At 32.9% G+C, this 19,496-nt stretch overlaps 1 non-coding gene and 1 pseudogene across 1 annotated transcript; both read left to right on the top strand.

Annotated features, from left to right (window-relative positions):
• The first annotated feature begins 15,422 nt into the window (after nt 1-15,422).
• Nucleotides 15,423-15,496, top strand: TRNAW-CCA (transfer RNA tryptophan (anticodon CCA)). Its single transcript has one exon. It is a non-coding gene; the product is annotated as a tRNA-Trp (tRNA).
• A 1,767-nt stretch (nt 15,497-17,263) lies between these two features.
• LOC128196234 (DNA-directed RNA polymerase subunit beta''-like) lies at nt 17,264-18,667 on the top strand (annotated as a pseudogene).
• Nucleotides 18,668-19,496: the final 829 nt, after the last annotated feature.

The raw sequence follows: 19,496 nt of genomic DNA, 5'->3' as shown, positions 1-19,496 counted from the left end.
ACAGTGAACTCGTGATGCATGGGCTTTGACCAACAGTAAAAAGTTACTCCTCATGTGCATATCGCTGTACTATACATTTGTTTAAGTTAATGGGTATGGAAATCCTGTAGCTATATTATTTTATGTTATTATGTACAAGGTATTTTAAAAATGTATCAGGGCAAATATGTAATTGTGATTTGAATCAGCATAAATCATCTCAGTTCAGCGAAGAAGTCCAAATCGTGCAATCCTACAAATCCATCGCTTTCCGTCGTCTTCAATCCACCCAAACGAACGCGTATGAAACCTTAATTCCTTGCTTGCAAATCTCTATAAACAGTAAATTCGCTTGCAACGAACACAACGTTAGGAAGGATAAGAAAAGATAATATTCTTTTATTCGAACTGGGTTTCCAAATTTGATATTGGGTGATGTTACATGCTTTTGTTTCCAAAAGTGGGTATTGAGTAATAAATGTGACTTGTGAGTCCCACTTGATTAGAAGTAATTGTATAGTACCACAGGGGTAGGCATGATCATCGTGCGAAGAGGACAAGACTTTCTTTTGTTAGTTTGGTTTTCCCTTATATCAAAATGAGAGTGAAACATAGTAGTATTGTTCAATTTTGAGCTTGTTGGATAATACTTGTATACTGAAAATGTACTGGAATTGTATTATAACTTTTACGATTGATGAGTTAACGTATATTGAAGTTGTGTTATAAGTGTTGTGATTGGTGAACAATGCATATTCTTAAAACTATGTATATTTTGAGAATGGTAAGATAAATCTTATGAATTGTGAAGGGATGCATGATAATGAGAATGTGTATGGGAGTGTGATGTGAATATGAAACTATATTATTTCCTTGTACTATCGTCGGTCATGGATGAACTTTTCGTACTGCGCTACGGTAATAATATGTTGGACTCTCGTTTAGAGATAGTGATTCGAGTGTCACTTCCCTTTACGCGGGGAGGTGGATGTCTCGCCCAAAATGACTTCGGCTCGTGTGAGTATAGTGCTCGGTAGCTGCGTTGAACCGAAGTTTTTACTCGTAACTCCTTGAGAAGTTAGGGAGATAGGTCGAAGTTGCGATGGAAGACGAATCGAATTGCCCTGTTTTTCGAAACAGGTTATGACGACACAGTAGAAGGAAACGACATTAGGTCATGAATGGATTGATTGTAATGTTAATTATTGTGATATGTTGTATGGTGATATACTTTATAGTTAGTATAATTATTGTATATTGTGTGTTATGATATTTCTAGTTGTTCACCCTTGCATGTTGTGATTGTGGTTTCCACCTACAATGATCGTACTCGTACAGGAGTAGATGGCTTTGTAGATCAGACTGGATCGAAGTAGTTGACGTGAGAGTTGGGATCTTTATTTCGGGGATGATCATTTACTCTATTTAAAGTTTTTAGACTTGGTATTTTACTGTAAAAGAGATTATTTGATATTGTCGTTTCAAACAAACAACGTTTATAATTATGTTTTGCTTCCACTTTCTAATCAAATAAAGTTTGAAGACTTTAAACGTTTAGAAAAAATTTTACACCATGACATCTTGAGAATCGGGATGTTACAGAAAACCTCAACCAAATTTGGATAGCAATTTCCTTTCATCTGCACAAAATCAGTAAGCCCTTGATATGCAATCCATTCTTGAAAAAGGAACCCTTCTTTCTTGAACAATTGCAGGTCCAGATACTTGTAAGGAACTACATTTTTTATATGTGTCCAGTATAAAAACTTTGCTCGCATGTCTGGATCACTTATCCATCTAGATGGGCTTGCGTTTCTTGTAACTCGGGCAACCTTCTTTTTCCCTCTTGATGATGACGATGGAGAAGCCATTTCTGAATAGAATTCTAGGAACGTCTTTCACAATCTCGACTTCTTAACTTCATAACTTCTCATCTTAAAAAATACAAAGGAGACGTCGAATTGTAGAGGGCATCGACGTAATAATTATCAGCCAGAAGACAAAGAGTTAGAAAAAGATGTCTAATTTTAGGGATATTCGACGTTTTATTCTTCATCCTCCTGCCCTCCTTTTTTTCTTTTTTTCCTTTATAAAACCGATCATAACCTCCCATTACCATTATATTTCAGTTTAATATTTACATTTTAAGATAACCTTCCATTAGAAATGCAACGTTACCGATATTCGAGGTTTTCTTCTTCAGTCTCCCACCCTTTTTCTGTCCTTTTGTTAATGGAATTTAAAGAGAATAAAATTTATTTGTTTAAAATATTAATTTAATTTCATATGGAAAATAATAATAATAATATTTTATGGGAATTGAATTTAGTTATAGATCACAATAATTAAAATCGTAATAAATATTATTATATTATTTAAAGTAATTTGAAATGAATGTTTTAGGCTAAAGATAGATATTATTATACTAAAAGACTTTGATTGATTTTTAAATTATAATACCTTAAGTTTGAGAAAAAATTAAGTTGACTGATAAACTAAAGGTGTTAAGATAGAATATTGTGGACAAAAATGAAAATAGGTCAATTATAAAAAAATGTTGTCAAAGTATAATTATACAAAAATATTTAGACAAGTTAACAACAGAGATGCATCACACAAGGTCAAATATCGAGAAGAGACCGTGTGTATGAGAAATAGTCAGACAGATCTAGACCAAAAATTAAGCAGAAAGGGTTGGGTCGAAGATTAAGGTAGAGATTAGGTTTGACGATGGATAGGCTGACCCGAGCAAAAGGTAGGATAGAGGACTATCTCTTGATTAATAATTAGTATAGGAAATAAAATAAATTGTATTTTTCTTATCAAAAATTAACATCTTTGTGGCGAATCTTTCTTTTAGAGTTTCTTAGGTGCCTTAAACATTTATACCTATATATAGGGACACCAAATATATATGTAGACATTTTGGAAGTCATAAATTTGCATTTGCAATGTTGAGAGAGGATTCTTTTGGTTCTTGGTTCTCTGATTCTTATCAAAGATTAACATCTTTGTGTTAAATATTTCTTTTAGGGTTGCTTAATTAGGTGCCTTAAACATTTATACCTATACTGTGGCATTTCCATCTTTGTCTTATGAATCATAAGTAAAATTTAAAAAAGTCGAGATGGACGGGCAAGGTCATGAAAGAGATTTGTCAAAATTCTAGGAACAACAAATATTTTCTTAGGGACCAACGATATGTTTAACAACTTTTATTGGCCACATTGAGATAAATTATTTTGAATAATTTAATAATTATAATTAGTTATTAGTATAAATTATTATGATTTAAAAAGTCGACGACGATCAAAGATCAAACGAACTCTTAGAATAATTTTTATTGGCCACATTGAGATAAATTATTTTGAATAATTTAATAATTATAATTAGTTATTAGCATGCTTATCAAACTCTCGAGTTAACTCGTAAACTCGTACGAGTTAACTCGGAAGTAAACTTGTTTTCTACATAAGCTCGGTAGAATCGACTTTGAAATCGGTAGGATTGTGTAGAATCGCGAGTTTGGAGCGATTCTGCGAGCTTGAAAGTTATATATTTAATGAAATGCATCAAAATTAATGATAATAATCCAAGTATTTATGTTTTATAATATTTATTTTTATGAACAATATAACTATAAATTTTATTTATTTAAAGTTATATAATTTTGTAGACTTATTTGAATTAAGATATTATTTATATAATTTTTTTTCATCTTAAGTAAACTCTTACGAGTCGAGTTTACTCGACTCTCACGAGTTTACGTAAAATCTCAAATTTGATAACCTTGGTTATTAGTATAAATGATTGTGATATAAAAAAATAATATCAATAACATTATTAGCAAAATACTATGAATAACATTATTTGCATTTCTTAATTTATAACGCTTTGAATTGATTCTTTATTACTTAGAATCGATTATATTAACTTAGCAAAATTGAGAGTGGAATTATATGAATATAGAGGGGCACATCAAACTTTTTAACTTCAAGCCCTCCAAATCTCACCTTCTTCGCAGGTGATTCAAAAGTAGACAATTTCTGAGGGACGGGACATCAATTTGTTCTTATATGAATCAAACTCAAATTTGTTGTTTTTTTTCTGAGTGATGTTTAAACGTCGAATTTGGAGGGGCTTCGACGTCCAGACGAGATAGTCATAATTACACAATATACGTCATCGGTTCATCTATAAATATTGCATCCATTACGTAATCCCCTGCCTCCTGTTTTCGTATTGAACATATTAGGATTCATGTTTTTTATATCCTTGGCGTTTTCCTTTCCTTAGATTTCGAAACATGTCTGTTCTTTAAATTGCAATTTGCTCGGTTGAATGTCAAAGTTCCTCATTCATGTCTCAGTTATGAAGGTGGCCTTTGACATTCAAGTGAACAAAATGCTTTTTATAGTACAGAAATGATTAAGTTATCTTACTGAAAGGGGAATGCTTGGGAAAAAGAAATATGGTTCACAATATGTTTAATGCTGAAACAATTTTGAGATATAAAATAATTATATAAAAATGTTGTTTAACTTCATCATTTAAAATTGTATAATTCTTTTTTAAATTGTCCATAAGTTGCACTCCTCTGTTAGATTTCAGAGCTATCTTTTTTCTAAGAGAGGATGCAACTTAAGGACAATTTAAATTTGGAATCAATTTACACAGTTGACGTCGAATGTTGAGTACCCTTGATGCAAAGACCTGGAGTTTATTCATTGTTCACATCCATTTTATTTGATAAACGACGTCTTATACCCCCTTAAAACACAACATCTAAAATGAATCTAAAGATATTTATTACTTTTTCACTGAATGATGTTTTAACGTCGAATGCGGCTGGGAATTGACATACATTTGGATAAAAATGTACATTTCGATGAAGTACATTTCACTGGATCAAAATGTACCGTACATTTCGATGAAGACATGTCTACGTTTAGTTAGCAAGGAGTTCATAAGAATCAAAAGAGATTTTTTACTTTTTCAGTGAATGATGTTTGAACGTCGAATTCGGCGGGGCTTGGACGTTCAGAAAGTTAATGTCAAATATTTGTGCTCGAGGACGACCTATATCATTATTCTTCATAGAAATGTCTACGTTTAGTCAGCAAGGATTTCTTAAGAATCCAAAGAGATTTTTTACTTATGATGTTTGAAGGTCGAATTTGGCGGGGCTTCAACGTTCAGGAAATTAATCATGTGTACTGGTTTTAAAATGATTTAATTTTCCTCCGTGGATCATCTAATTTTTAGTATTTGGTATTCTTCAATTTTTTTGAATCATTTAATTATATATAGAAAGAGTAGTATGAAAAAGAGGGTATTTCCAATTTTATCTGATCTATAAGGAACCTAGTGATGGACAAATATGTAAGCACCAAAATATGATGTCACAAACTTGTTTCACAATCGGCAAGTATGACCGAATCGTTCAAGTAATAAACTTGGTAAGACCAAGTATCGTTCTTCCCAAAGGACTCACGGCCTAGTTTAGTTATGTGATTTGTTGATTAGCTAAGACTTACAAACAAAATAATTGGATTTTATATGCAAGACGAAAAACTAAACATGTATGCATGGAGTTTGATCAATGGCAAAGACTAAAGATAAACACTTTCAATGGATTATATGAATGAATATGTTGTTGGGGGTCAATTTCATCTCATCCACTCTCATACATTTTAGGAATTCAACATTCAAATCATCATTGTTAATGCCACTCTCTAAAGTACCATTCTAGATGGCTTCTCCCTAATCACGAGTTCATACAATTCCTAGCATTCCTAATGATTAGTTCATGAGTGCAGGAGCTTAACGACAACCAATATAACATTGGGAGAAATTCCCCGGATCTAGACTTCCCCGTACGTGTCCGTATCGACAAAACCAATAATCATGCAATAGAATGAGTTAAACAATGCAAGCATTGAGCAAAGAGGAAAAACCCTAACTAATGATGAAAGAAAGCATAAGTCTTAGATTAAGATGCAAGCATAAATTCCATATATGAGAGCTTCAAGAGATTACATTGATTCCCCAACAAACATACAAGATTTAGTTCACCATATTCATGGTGAACCTAGATGAACAATAATGAAAGAATGAAAGAATAAACCCAATAAAGGTGAAGAGGTAGCCTGAGCATCCAAGATCCTCCTTCAAAGGGGTGGAAGAGAGAGTGTTTGCCTACGTTCTGCCAAAGATGTCTAACCCTAGGACGTGCAAGTCCTTATATACTATTCTAGAGTTACAAAAGATTACAAAAGCCCAAGCCCAAAAAGTGCCGCTCAGCGGTAAATACCGCTCAGCAGTGACCTCGCTTCACTTTTCTTCCCCTCAGCGGCCAGTTTGCCCCTCAACGGACCTCCCGTGACCTCCTGAGTGCCGCTCAGCGGTAAAATGCCGCTGAGCGGTGCTCGCGACTTCTCTTTTTGCACTCTTTGCTTCCTTTTATGATTCCACTTCTCTCCTTCTTTACTTCTTTCACTAAATTCACCTCAAAACCTGCACAAAAACACTCAAATCAAGCATAAACCTGTCCAGCTCTCTTATTTCTGAAAATATAGATAAAAGCATTGATTTCAAGCTAGTTTCTAAGTCTAAAGGTTGCTTTTAATATCAATTTTAAGCCTGAAAATAACAGTTTTTCAACTGTTATCACAACCCCAAACTTAGAACTTTGCTTGTCCTCAAGCAAACAAAATGTAACTCCATCTCCAACCAATTCATATGATGGTTCACTCATTCAAAATCCTTTTCTCAAGATAAGTAACAACTTCACTCAAACTTATGCCTAAGAGTTCAATCATGATGTGCACATGCTTTAGTATTCACAAAATCATTTAATTCCAACAAATGCTATTTTTCATGAATGATCAATCAATTAAGCATGGATGTTCATGTGTTTATGAAATATTTCCTCACTAGGTAAAGTGTTTCACTCAACACACAAGTGTATAAGAGGTACAGTGTTTCGCTCATTCACTCCACTATCACAATGTCACATGAATCAACTTTGCCTTTCATTTTACCACAATCAAAAACATTCACAAGCATGCATCATCACAAGGACTTTTCAATGGCTTATAATGTGGCTGGGCTAACAAGAAAATTGGTTTTTCTGGATCGCAAAATCCTTGAGTTAAGAGAATCATAACAACACAATCATCTTATTCATTCCCAACTTTCTTTTACCTTTGCATTTGCATTGAGCTTTACTTCTTTTTCTTTTCTTTTCTTTTTCTTTTTCTTTGCATATTCTTACTTTTTATCTCTTAGCTCAATGCTTTTCCTTTTTCATGTTTCCCCAACAACCCCAAACTTGAACATTTAACAATACCATACAAATCTTCTACTTAACTCAAGGTAAAGATTTTCAATCAAGGGTTTTCAGTGTATGTTCAAGGCTAAGGGTTCAAAGGATAGAACACAAAGTGTTCTCTTTTAGTGGGCTAATTTTATGTATTTGGCCAATAAAAAGGTTTTCAACAACACGGCCTTGATCATATGATGCAAAACAAGCAATTGATTCAATCATAGAAAACCTGGGCAAAATCATTCATGCTTTCAAAGTAATAACATTCAATCATATCAAAAACTCTGGAGCTCAAAACCTCACATATAAGCTCATTCACATTTGACATACACATCCTGCTTAATTTCACAATCACAATCATGATATCCTGCATTTGTTCACAAAGCTTGTGAATCACCTGTATAAGCATTTAATGTGCACATCATATCAACATCAATCAATCAATAAGCATCATCAAGCATTACTTATCAAACAATCACAGTTAATAGCAAACCATCACACAAAACCAGGTTTTCAATAGAGTACATCAAACCCTAATCTAAAAACAAAAACAAATAAGTTCAGAAAACTTACACCGCAAAAGCATAATCATATGATAGCATTCATCAGTAAATGCTATCTCAGCTCCTCATCAGTCTGAGCTGTCCTTTGTATCTTCCTTCTTCTTGGATCTTTTTAGTCTTGATTCTTTTTGCCCGATGAGGAGGCCATCCCTGCATCAAACATAATTCACAAAACCAAAAGATACATTGTTAAGCATTAGTAAACCATAATGAAGAAATCAGCCCCTTCAATGATGCTCTCTCCCAACCCCAAACTTAGATGGAAAACTAGTGAGCAAGTGAGTGGAAGGGAGATTTTCTAAAGAGGGATGAGGGAAAAGTTGTAGAGAACCTTTGAAAAGGTATGTAGGAGTGTGTGTGCAGAGAAGAGTCTAAAAATAAAAGCATTTGCACAGCTTAGGGTATAAAAATACCCTAATGGGCTCGGGTTCCACTAAGGGGAACTAAAGCTCATTCTGCGAGAGTACCGCTCAGCGGTAAGTTGCCGCTCAGCGGCACTTTCGTGATGTGCTCTTCTCCTTCTTTTCTTAACCTATGTGCCTCCTAGACATGCCCCTCATTGGTTCCCTGCAATTCAATGTTTAAAAATGCTTATGCAACCCTAACTAAAATAAACAAACAAAAATATTCAATCAACTGGGTTGCCTCCCAGGTAGCGCTTGTTTAACGTCACGAGCCTGACCCAAAATCCACCAACACCCATCAGTAGGTGTTTCAGACTTACTAGCACCCATCAGTAGGTGCAAAATTTTCTCACCAACACCCATCAGTAGGTGTTACAAACTTAGTATCCTTCAGTAGATACTTAACCACCTAGCATCCTTCAGTAGATGCTATATCCAACAAAATATTTACAAAAATAATGTCCACAAATTAAAAGGTACAAAACCAAAATCCAAATCAAAAGTTTGTAAATCACTGGGTTGCCTCCCAGCAAGCGCTCTTTTAACGTCACTAGCTTGACCCAAGCTCAAGTTCCTTCTTCTTTTTCTTCTTTCTACTGAACTTCTTCAGAAATTTGATCAAACCAGGAACCTGTTGCAGTGTCTCAATCATAGGAACTTTAATCTCCAATTTCTTGAAGATTTCCATAAAGCACTTGAATTTCTTTTCCTTCCCATGATTCTTCTTTAGATGAGGATGGGATTTTTCATATGATTTCTTCTTCTTTCCTCTCATCTTCTTTTTCTTCCTTTTTCTCTCCCTAAAATTTCTCTTTTTCTTTTCTTTTATTTTTTTCTTCCCTTTTCTTTTTCTTTTCAACTTCTTTATTTTCACACAAATCTTCTTTCTCTCTTCTCTCTCAACCACTTCTTTCTCTTTTCCTTCATCTTTATTTTTCTCACTCAACTCTTCTTTCTCTTTTCTCTCTATCTTTTCCGCATCTCCCTCTATTTTTTTCTCATCAAGAATCTTGTCACTTTCAGTGACATTGGTTTGCCCTTCCTCCTTAAGGTTAACTTCAGTATTAACCTCATCATCCAATCTCTGACTAATGTAACGAAAGTGCATCTCCATCCTTTTACATGATTCTTCAATGCTTTTCTGAGTAGAGTCGGAACTTTTCAAAAATCGTTGAAGGGTGTCCTCCAAACTTTCTGATAGAGAGGAATTTTTCTGCCATTGTTGTTGTGGTTGGTTCTCAAATTGTCCGGCAGCTTGCCAAAATTGGCTTTGATCCATGCTTGAGTGAGGTTCCCACCATTGGTTGAGATTACTTTGGTAGAATTGAGTGCCCATATAGTTAAATTCTTGACCAAATTGCATCCTGCAAACATTAGGCACAAAACTCTAGGAAATATTTGTTAGCACAAAAAGATATAGAAGAAGATATATATTCAGAAGATAAAAAGATTTAGAAGATAGAATCAAATAAAACCTAATCTAAAAAAAATAAAATCTAACCTAATCTAAAAGATAAAATAAAATCTAATCTAAAAAAATAAAATCTAACCTAATCTAAAAGATAAAATAAAATAAAATCTAATCTAACCTAATCAAATAAAATAAAATAAAATAAAATAATATAAAATAAAAACAGAAAAAATCAAAACAGAAATTCAAATTTAAAGTCAAAGATAATCAATAATCACACAAATTAACCAGTTAAACCACGAGTCCCCGGCAACGGCGCCAAAAACTTGATGGACAAATTTGTAAGCACCAAAATATGATGTCACAAACTTGTTTCACAATCGGCAAGTATGACCGAATCGTTCAAGTAATAAACTTGGTAAGACCAAGTATCGTTCTTCCCAAAGGACTCACGGCCTAGTTTAGTTATGTGATTTGTTGATTAGCTAAGACTTACAAACAAAATAATTGGATTTTATATGCAAGACGAAAAACTAAACATGTATGCATGGAGTTTGATCAATGGCAAAGACTAAAGATAAACACTTTCAATGGATTATATGAATGAATATGTTGTTGGGGGTCAATTTCATCTCATCCACTCTCATACATTTTAGGAATTCAACATTCAAATCATCATTGTTAATGCCACTCTCTAAAGTACCATTCTAGATGGCTTCTCCCTAATCACGAGTTCATACAATTCCTAGCATTCCTAATGATTAGTTCATGAGTGCAGGAGCTTAACGACAACCAATATAACATTGGGAGAAATTCCCCAGATCTAGACTTCCCCGTACGTGTCCGTATCGACAAAACCAATAATCATGCAATAGAATGAGTTAAACAATGCAAGCATTGAGCAAAGAGGAAAAACCCTAACTAATGATGAAAGAAAGCATAAGTCTTAGATTAAGATGCAAGCATAAATTCCATATATGAGAGCTTCAAGAGATTACATTGATTCCCCAACAAACATACAAGATTTAGTTCACCATATTCATGGTGAACCTAGATGAACAATAATGAAAGAATGAAAGAATAAACCCAATAAAGGTGAAGAGGTAGCCTGAGCATCCAAGATCCTCCTTCAAAGGGGTGGAAGAGAGAGTGTTTGCCTACGTTCTGCCAAAGATGTCTAACCCTAGGACGTGCAAGTCCTTATATACTATTCTAGAGTTACAAAAGATTACAAAAGCCCAAGCCCAAAAAGTGCCGCTCAGCGGTAAATACCGCTCAGCGGTGACCTCGCTTCACTTTTCTTCCCCTCAGCGGCCAGTTTGCCCCTCAGCGGACCTCCCGTGACCTCCTGAGTGCCGCTCAGCGGTAAAATGCCGCTGAGCGGTGCTCGCGACTTCTCTTTTTGCACTCTTTGCTTCCTTTTATGATTCCACTTCTCTCCTTCTTTACTTCTTTCACTAAATTCACCTCAAAACCTGCACAAAAACACTCAAATCAAGCATAAACCTGTCCAGCTCTCTTATTTCTGAAAATATAGATAAAAGCATTGATTTCAAGCTAGTTTCTAAGTCTAAAGGTTGCTTTTAATATCAATTTTAAGCCTGAAAATAACAGTTTTTTAACTGTTATCACCTAGTTTCATTTTAGTGTCGCATACTTTTTTGTTTTTTTTTTCATACCAGAAAGCTTGTAACAATTTTTATTTGAATTAGAAGAAAACATAACATAAAAAAAAAGAAACTTTTGGATTGTTGAATACCAAAATGATATAAAAAACAACGGAACCATCGTAGTATTTCAAAATAGATTAAAAAAAAAAAGTTGGTTATTCTATTGTTTCTTATTTAAGGATCCGGATCCAAAAGACCTAGGAGATTTTGTACTTCTTTTTTCTTTGATAGAAAAAAAGAAATTTTGAAATGTAGAAACAAAATTCATCGAAGAAAATACTTTATCCATAGAGGAAAAAATGAATTGCATAGGTACAAAAGCCGTATGCATCAATACACAGAAACTGCTTGTACGGTTATTGAATATTCTTTTTGCCTTTTTCTTAGTTGTCTTCTTTATATATCTTCGGAATAAAGACAATCTTTAGCAATCTACCAATATAGTAAAAAGAATTCTAAAAATATTTATCAAGATAAGGGAAATACTACTTAAGTGATATAATTAGGGTAATGATCCACAAACCTGCTAGTTCTTTTTATGAGGCACAAGTGGGAGAATTTGTCCTGGAAGCAGAAGAGCTACTGAAAATGCGTGAAACTATCACAAGGGTTTATGTACAAAGAACGGGCAAACCTTTATGGGTTATATCGGACGACATGGAAAGGGATGTTTTTATGTCAGCAGCAGAAGCCCAAGCTCATGGAATTGTAGATCTTGTAGCAGTTTAATAAAAAATTGGTGGCAAAGGTTATTCTAATTAAATACAGGATTGGAAATTTAATTTTTTACTCTTCTTACTTTACATTTTCAAATAAAATCTCTAAGAGTTAATCTATTAATATACTATAAATAATATAGGCTATAAGGAATATAGAATATAAGTAATTCACGGTTAGGATAGATCTAAACCTGCTCATTATACAAAAATATAGATATATATATAGTACGACTTACCATGCCAACTATGAAACAACTTATTAGAAACACAAGACAGCCAATCCGAAATGTCACAAAATCCCCAGCTCTTCGGGGATGCCCTCAACGCCGAGGAACATGTACCAGGGTGTATGTGCGACTCGTTCAGCTTAAATACTAAGAAAAAAACAAATTCAAAAATTTTTCAGTATTAGTAACCGGTTAAGATAGTGTGAATGCAAAAACTACATTCACACTATCTTAACTTAATATATAATTCTTATATATATAATTATATAATTCTTTACATTCTTCTATCTTGTATCAAATTTATGGTTCCGATTGGTGCAAAACCAATAATACTAATTTGCAATTTCATATGAGAAGGACTTTCCCATCGGTAACAAAAAAAAGTTACCCGTTAAGCGGAGAAAATACTATTTCAATTAAAAATAAAGTATGTCCTTAATGAATGAATTTTGATGGATTTTTTAAGAATATAATAAGAGGGTCAGCTACCCAGCAAATTTTCATAATTAAATACCGTTACTATATAATTAGATTTCCTTGTGAAAAAACCTACTTACTCAATATTGTTGCATGGGTAGAGCCATAGAGTGTGAACTGTACAAGTTAACACTAACATTGATTAAATGAATCAAAAATGAAAAGGAAAAGGCTCCAGTGTATAGAGAGGACCTGGTCATTTCTAAAAAAAATCATAGAAACGAAGGAACCCACCAATTAATTATAAAAATATGTGTCCTATTTCATTTACTATTTTTATTTTATTTGATATCTAGTATCAATACAATTTCTGATTTTGAGGTTCAATTTTTAATATAAAAAATCGTGGTTGGGGCGGTTAGAGTAGCAAGAGCCGTTGGAATTTTTTTTTATACATCGGAAGAATCCATTTTTGTTATTAATAGACTAGGAAGATAAAAAGAATAACTGAAAAATTAAAAAGTTATTCCTGAAAATATCATTTATTCAATGACCAGAATTAAACGAGGATATATAGCTCACAAACGGAGGACAAAAATTCGTTTCTTCATATCAAGTTTTCGCAGAGCTCATTCAAGACTTACTCGAACTATTACTCAACAGAAATTGAAAGCTTTGGTTTCGGCTCATCGTGATAGAGATAGGAAAAAAAGAGATTTTCGTGGTTTATGGATTAGTCGAATAAATGTAGTAATTCGCGAGAATCAAAAAGTATCTTATATTTATAGTAATTTAATTAATAGTCTATACACGAAGCAATTGCTTCTTAATCGTAAAATAGTTGCACAAATTGCTATATTAAAAGAGAATTGTCTTTTTATGATTGCCGATAATATCATAAAAACTTAAAACCCCTTATTTACTCCAGGAAGGTATAGACTTGAAATTTGTTTATTTTGATAGCTTTAGCATATGCTAAAGCTATCAAAATAAACAACCATGCTTCAAAAATTATTCTTCGTTACCTATTATCTTTTTTATTACAAAAAAAAATCAAATGGAATTATCCTAATTTTGAACAAAACATCAATCCATGTTTAATTCGAATCTAAATTCAAATTGGATTTCAAATTTTTAATTTCTATTTTTTTTTTAAAGTATTCATTTTAGCAGTCGACTCGCTTTTTTCAAATTGTTTTTCGTTATTAAGAAAAGGTAACGAAGATAAAATACGAGCTTGTTTTATAGCAATTGTAATTAATCGTTGTTGTTTTAAGGTCAATCTATTTACACGTCTAGATAATATTTTTCCTTGTTCACTAATAAATCGACAAATTAAACCCATGTTTTTATAATTAATTCGGTCCCCCGATTGAATCGGGGGCAAACGTCTACGAAAAGTTCGCTTGGATTTAATAAAGAGTCGCTTAGATTTTTCCATAGTTTATTTATTCCTATTCCAAAAATAACATTGATTTCAAGAAATATAATTATAATAAAGGATTGGTATTTTTTTTTATTGTTCTTTAGCATATGTTGTTATATAACGACGGGGACATCGACATCATTTTATCAATTCCAATCAACTAGGCAGGTGTATTGTGTTGATTCTTGTTAGTAATCTATCTAGAAATACTGCTTGATTCCTTATTTAGACTCTTTTTATCACAACCAGTACCTTCCAAAATAACACTTACTCGGATATCTTTACCCTTGGACATGACCCTCCTTTGGGTTTTTAATTAACTTATAACTCTTTTCGGATTCGAATCTAAGAAAAAGATGAAAACAACTAAGATAAAAAAGAAGAATTCGAAAAATGATGAAAGATTTCGTTCCAATTTAATTGAATCTAGTACAAAAAAGATAGTACAAAAAGAATACATGGATCTGGAACTATATTTCGTTTCAAATTGCCAGTATTTTAGTTTTTTTTTAAGTCTTTTTTATGATATTGTTGCCCCAACCTATCCATTGGATTTCTGCTTTCACTTTATTTTTCATAGGAATTGAATTATTAATTCAATTCCATTGAAGCCTGGACCAGATCCCGAGTTTCACTCCGAATTTGAATGAGGCCAATTTAATCTTTCTTCTTTCTCTTTAAAAAAAAGAAGAAAAAAGAAGAGTAGGTTAATTACACATATTTAATAGATAATTGGACTTTTAATCTTCTTCACCCCTTCCCGTGTCAATAACTAAAATGAAAAAAAGGGGAATATCAATGCATCTGGAAAAAAACGATTGATCTCTATCAATAGACCCGCCAAAGCCCCGAACCATAAAGTACTTACTACTGGTGCCACGGAAAGATATGTTTTTAGATCTCGCATTTCAAATCCTCCTTTCTTTTTATTTTTGAAGTATTTTATTTTTTTCTCTGTTGATATATATCAACAGAGAAAAATGTGGAAAACAAGACAAAGATTCTTTACAATAACACTATAAACAACTGGAAAAGGGATGTAGCGCAGCTTGGTAGCGCGTTTGTTTTGGGTACAAAATGTCACGGGTTCAAATCTTGTCATCCCTATCCCTAACTATTACTTATTCTATGATATTCCGTATTCTATGATATTCCATATTCTATGAGATGAGCAATAAATCGGGAACCTTTGAAGACGAATTCCAATTGAACATACATACTGAATATCTATATGCAAAATGGATTTGGATCATAGTAGAAAAGAATTTATGAAAAAAAAATGCTCTTAGTTCAGTTCGGCAGAACGCGGGTCTCCAAAACCCGATGTCGTAGGTTCAAATCCTATAGAGCGTGATTCTAGTATTGTTCGCCTGATAATTACACTGAAATAATTGAACATTCAAAAGAAAGTCTGAATTTTATCCTTGTCGATTAGGATGAAACTAAATAAATAGGGAATCACAAAACAAGAGACATTTATTAATCAAAGATTCAACTGATCACCTCGTCGGTATTGTAAATATGCAGTTACAAATAATCCAGCCAAAGTAATAGGAATTAAACCTAACACGATTCCAAATAGAAAAACTTCAATCATTTTTATTTGTTCGAAAAGTAAAAAGAAAGGTAATATCTAGCCTTAAACATAAATCTGTATTGATCATGAATCTCAACGATCGAGAATTGTAAATTGACATAGTAAGGAATTCTAGAATGTCTTATACCAAAATTGACTATTCCTCTAAAAATTAAAAATCAAATAAGTCGTATTTTACTAAGACCAATAAATAGAGATGAGGTTATTATTAAAACCGATAGTAAAAAACCGAAATAACTAGTGATGATGGGCATATAGAAACTAAATGAAATATTTTCGTTCTTTTTATACATATGTTTATAAAGCACTTCCCTAAATTTCCATTTTTGAGAGAAAAAAGAAGATAAAAAATCCTACTTCAAAGATACAATTCAAAATTGGCGATTCATCAATAAATCATTAGAGACGAATAAAAAGAAATAGAGTAACATAATTTATAAATAAATTCCTCATCTGTTACATCTACCCATCTTGTGATTTCAAATCAACAGACTTTTTAATCAACTCAGGAATTAAGTAAACCTGCTCTAATGAAAATATTGAATATTATTCTATAGATATCCAATAGAATTATCTTTCTATTAGAAAAAGAAAAGAAAAATTAAGAATATTCAAACAAAGAATAATAACTTTGTTATTTCATTTTATTTCACTTTGAATTAATGTAGAAGAAAATCGAAAAAAAAGATCTTCAACAACCACAAAAAATAGATTTCTTGATTTGGCACTAATTGAATTATTAAAATATAAAATCTACTTTATGAATTATCAGAAACCCTTTTCTCATATTCCGATTTGAATGGATCTTTAGTTTCTAATCCAAAACTAATAATCTGAAAAGTTAAGAACCTTCATTTTATACTATTACTATAAAAATTGAATATCAAAAAAAATTTTATATACCCAAACTTTGCAAAATTTTCTATCGAATTTTTGACTACATAAAGACAATCAATGAAAAAAGATGAAAAAAATCTAGTACTAAATTTTTACACTGATTGTGAAATTTCATTGCTCTGTTAGAAGAAGGATAGCTCTACTGATTCGGTATACTCAAAAGACGCCGTTGGTACAAAATGGAAGATCTAACAAGGATTATATTTCAGTAAATTTCGCCTTACTGATCTTGTCTTTTATGGACTCGACCCCCCCTTTTTGACTGTACAAGAATATATGGAGTTCAAGATGTCTGGAAGCACAGGAGAACGTTCTTTTGCTGATATTATTACCAGTATCCGATACTGGATTATTCATAGCATTCCTATACCCTCCCTATCATATTTCTTTTTATCGAGAAATCGATGAAGTTGTACAAGGTTTTTGCCGGGCCTATTCATATGACATCTAATCATATAGATGGTTGTATCTAAGATAAACAAATTTATGATACCGGTGTAAATTCAGATCTTCATGATTTAACATTTAACAAGGATCTTAGTTTTTGAATTTATAAATTTCTACACAAATTAAGATAAAGAAAAGGCAGTTTTTCAATCATTGACTCAAATCCATTGTTGAAATGAATGAATCCCACTGAGTGGAATAGGGAGGTACTTATGGTAGAACGGACCAATCTAATGTTTCACAATAAAGTGATAGGTGGAACTGCCATTAAACGACTTATTAGCAGATTAATAGATCACTTCGGAATGGCATATACATCACATATCCTGGATCAAGTCAAGACTTTGGGATTCCGCCAAGCTACGGCTACATCCATTTCATTAGGAATTGATGACCTTTTAACAATACCTTCTAAAGGATGGCTAGTCCGAGATGCTGAACACCAAAATTTGATTTTGGAAAAACAGCATCATTTTGGAAATGTACATGCAGTAGAAAAATTACGCCAATCCATTGAGATATGGTATGCTACAAGTGAATATTTTCGACAAGAAATGAATCCTAATTTTAGAATGACCGATCCTTTTAATCCAGTCCATATAATGTCCTTTTCGGGAGCTAGAGGAAATGCATCTCAAGTACACCAATTAGTAGGTATGAGGGGATTAATGTCGGATCCACAAGGACAAATGATTGATTTACCTATTCAAAGCAATTTACGCGAAGGGCTATCTTTAACAGAATATATAATTTCTTGCTACGGAGCTCGTAAAGGGGTTGTAGATACTGCTGTACGAACATCAGATGCTGGATATCTTACACGTAGACTTGTTGAAGTGGTTCAACATATTGTTATACGTCGAACAAATTGTGGTACCATTCGAGGAATTTCAGTAAATACCCAGAATGAAATGATGCCGGAAAGTAGTTGGACACAAACATTAATTGGTCGTGTATTAGCAGACGATATATACAGAGGTTCACGATGCATTGCCATTAGAAATCAAGATATTGGAATTGGACTTTTGAATCGATTGAAAACCTTTCAAACACAACCAATATCTATACAAACTCCTTTTACCTGTAGGAATACATCTTGGATCTGTCGATTGTGTTATGGCCAAAGTCCTACTCAAGGTCACTTGGTGGAATTAGGAGAAGCTGTAGGTATTATTGCGGGCCAATCCATTGGAGAACCGAGCACTCAATTAACATTAAGAACTTTTCATACTGGTGGAGTATTCACAGGGGGTACTGCAGAACAGGTGTGAGCACCTTATAATGGAAAAATTAAATTCAATGAGGATTTGGTTCATCCTACATGTACACGTCACGGGCATCCTGCTTTTCTATGTTATATAGACTTGTATGTTAGTATTGAAAATGGTGACATTATACATAATGTGACTATTCCACCAAAAAGTTTTCTATTAGTTCAAAATAATCAATATGTAAAATCAGAACAAGTGATTGTCGAGATTCTCGCAGGAACATATACTTTGAATTTAAAAGAAAAAGTTCGAAAACATGTTTATTCTGACTTAGAAGGACTCATTTTCCTCCATGGATCATCTAATTTTTAGTATTTTTTTCTTTTTAATTTAATCATTCAATGGCACGTCCGACTCTGTGGAGCAGTGGGACATTAATGGTGTGCATTTTCCAACGATGTTTTTAACGTCTTTTGTTGGGGGCTGGACGTCAATTATTTCTTATGGTGGAAACAACTGCAATACAAATTAAATTTATATGATTGACGTCGAGTGTTGACTGCAATCGATGCAAAAGTCTGGAGATTGTGTCAAATATTTGTGATCAATGACGTTCTATATCGTTATTTATCATAGAAATGTCTTCGTTTAGTCAGCAATGAGATAATATCAGAATCCAAAGAGATTTTTTAATTTTTAAGTGAATGATGTTTGAACGTCAAATTTGGCGGGGCTTCGACGTTCATACAATGTGGCAGTTTCTAATCATAATTACATGATGTACTGCTTTTATAATGATTTAATTTTCGTCAGTGGATCATCTAATTTTTAATATTTTTTTTCTTTTTAATTTTTAATCATTCAATAGCACGTCCGACTCTGTGGAGTAGTGGGACAATGTTTCCAACGATGTTTTTCAAGTCTTTTGTTGGGGGTTGGACGTCAATTAGTTCTTATCTGAATCAAAAGAGATGTATTACTTTCCACTGAATGATGTTTGAACGCCATCATTTCATCTATAAATATAGCTTAAATTTCATGTAATCCCTGCCATCCTGTTTCTCTGTTGAACATATTAGGATTCATGGTTTTTATTCCATTTGTGTTTTCTTTTCCTTAGATTTCGAAGCATTTATGTTCCTCAAATTGCAATTTGCTCACTTGAATTTCAAAGTGCCGCATTCAGGTCTCAGTTCATATG

The sequence above is a fragment of the Vigna angularis genome, chromosome 4 (assembly GCF_016808095.1).
Source record: "Vigna angularis cultivar LongXiaoDou No.4 chromosome 4, ASM1680809v1, whole genome shotgun sequence".
Lineage (NCBI taxonomy): Eukaryota > Viridiplantae > Streptophyta > Magnoliopsida > Fabales > Fabaceae > Vigna > Vigna angularis.
The sequence above is the reverse complement of the archived record's forward strand: the minus strand, read 5'-3'. Positions and strand labels throughout refer to the sequence as shown.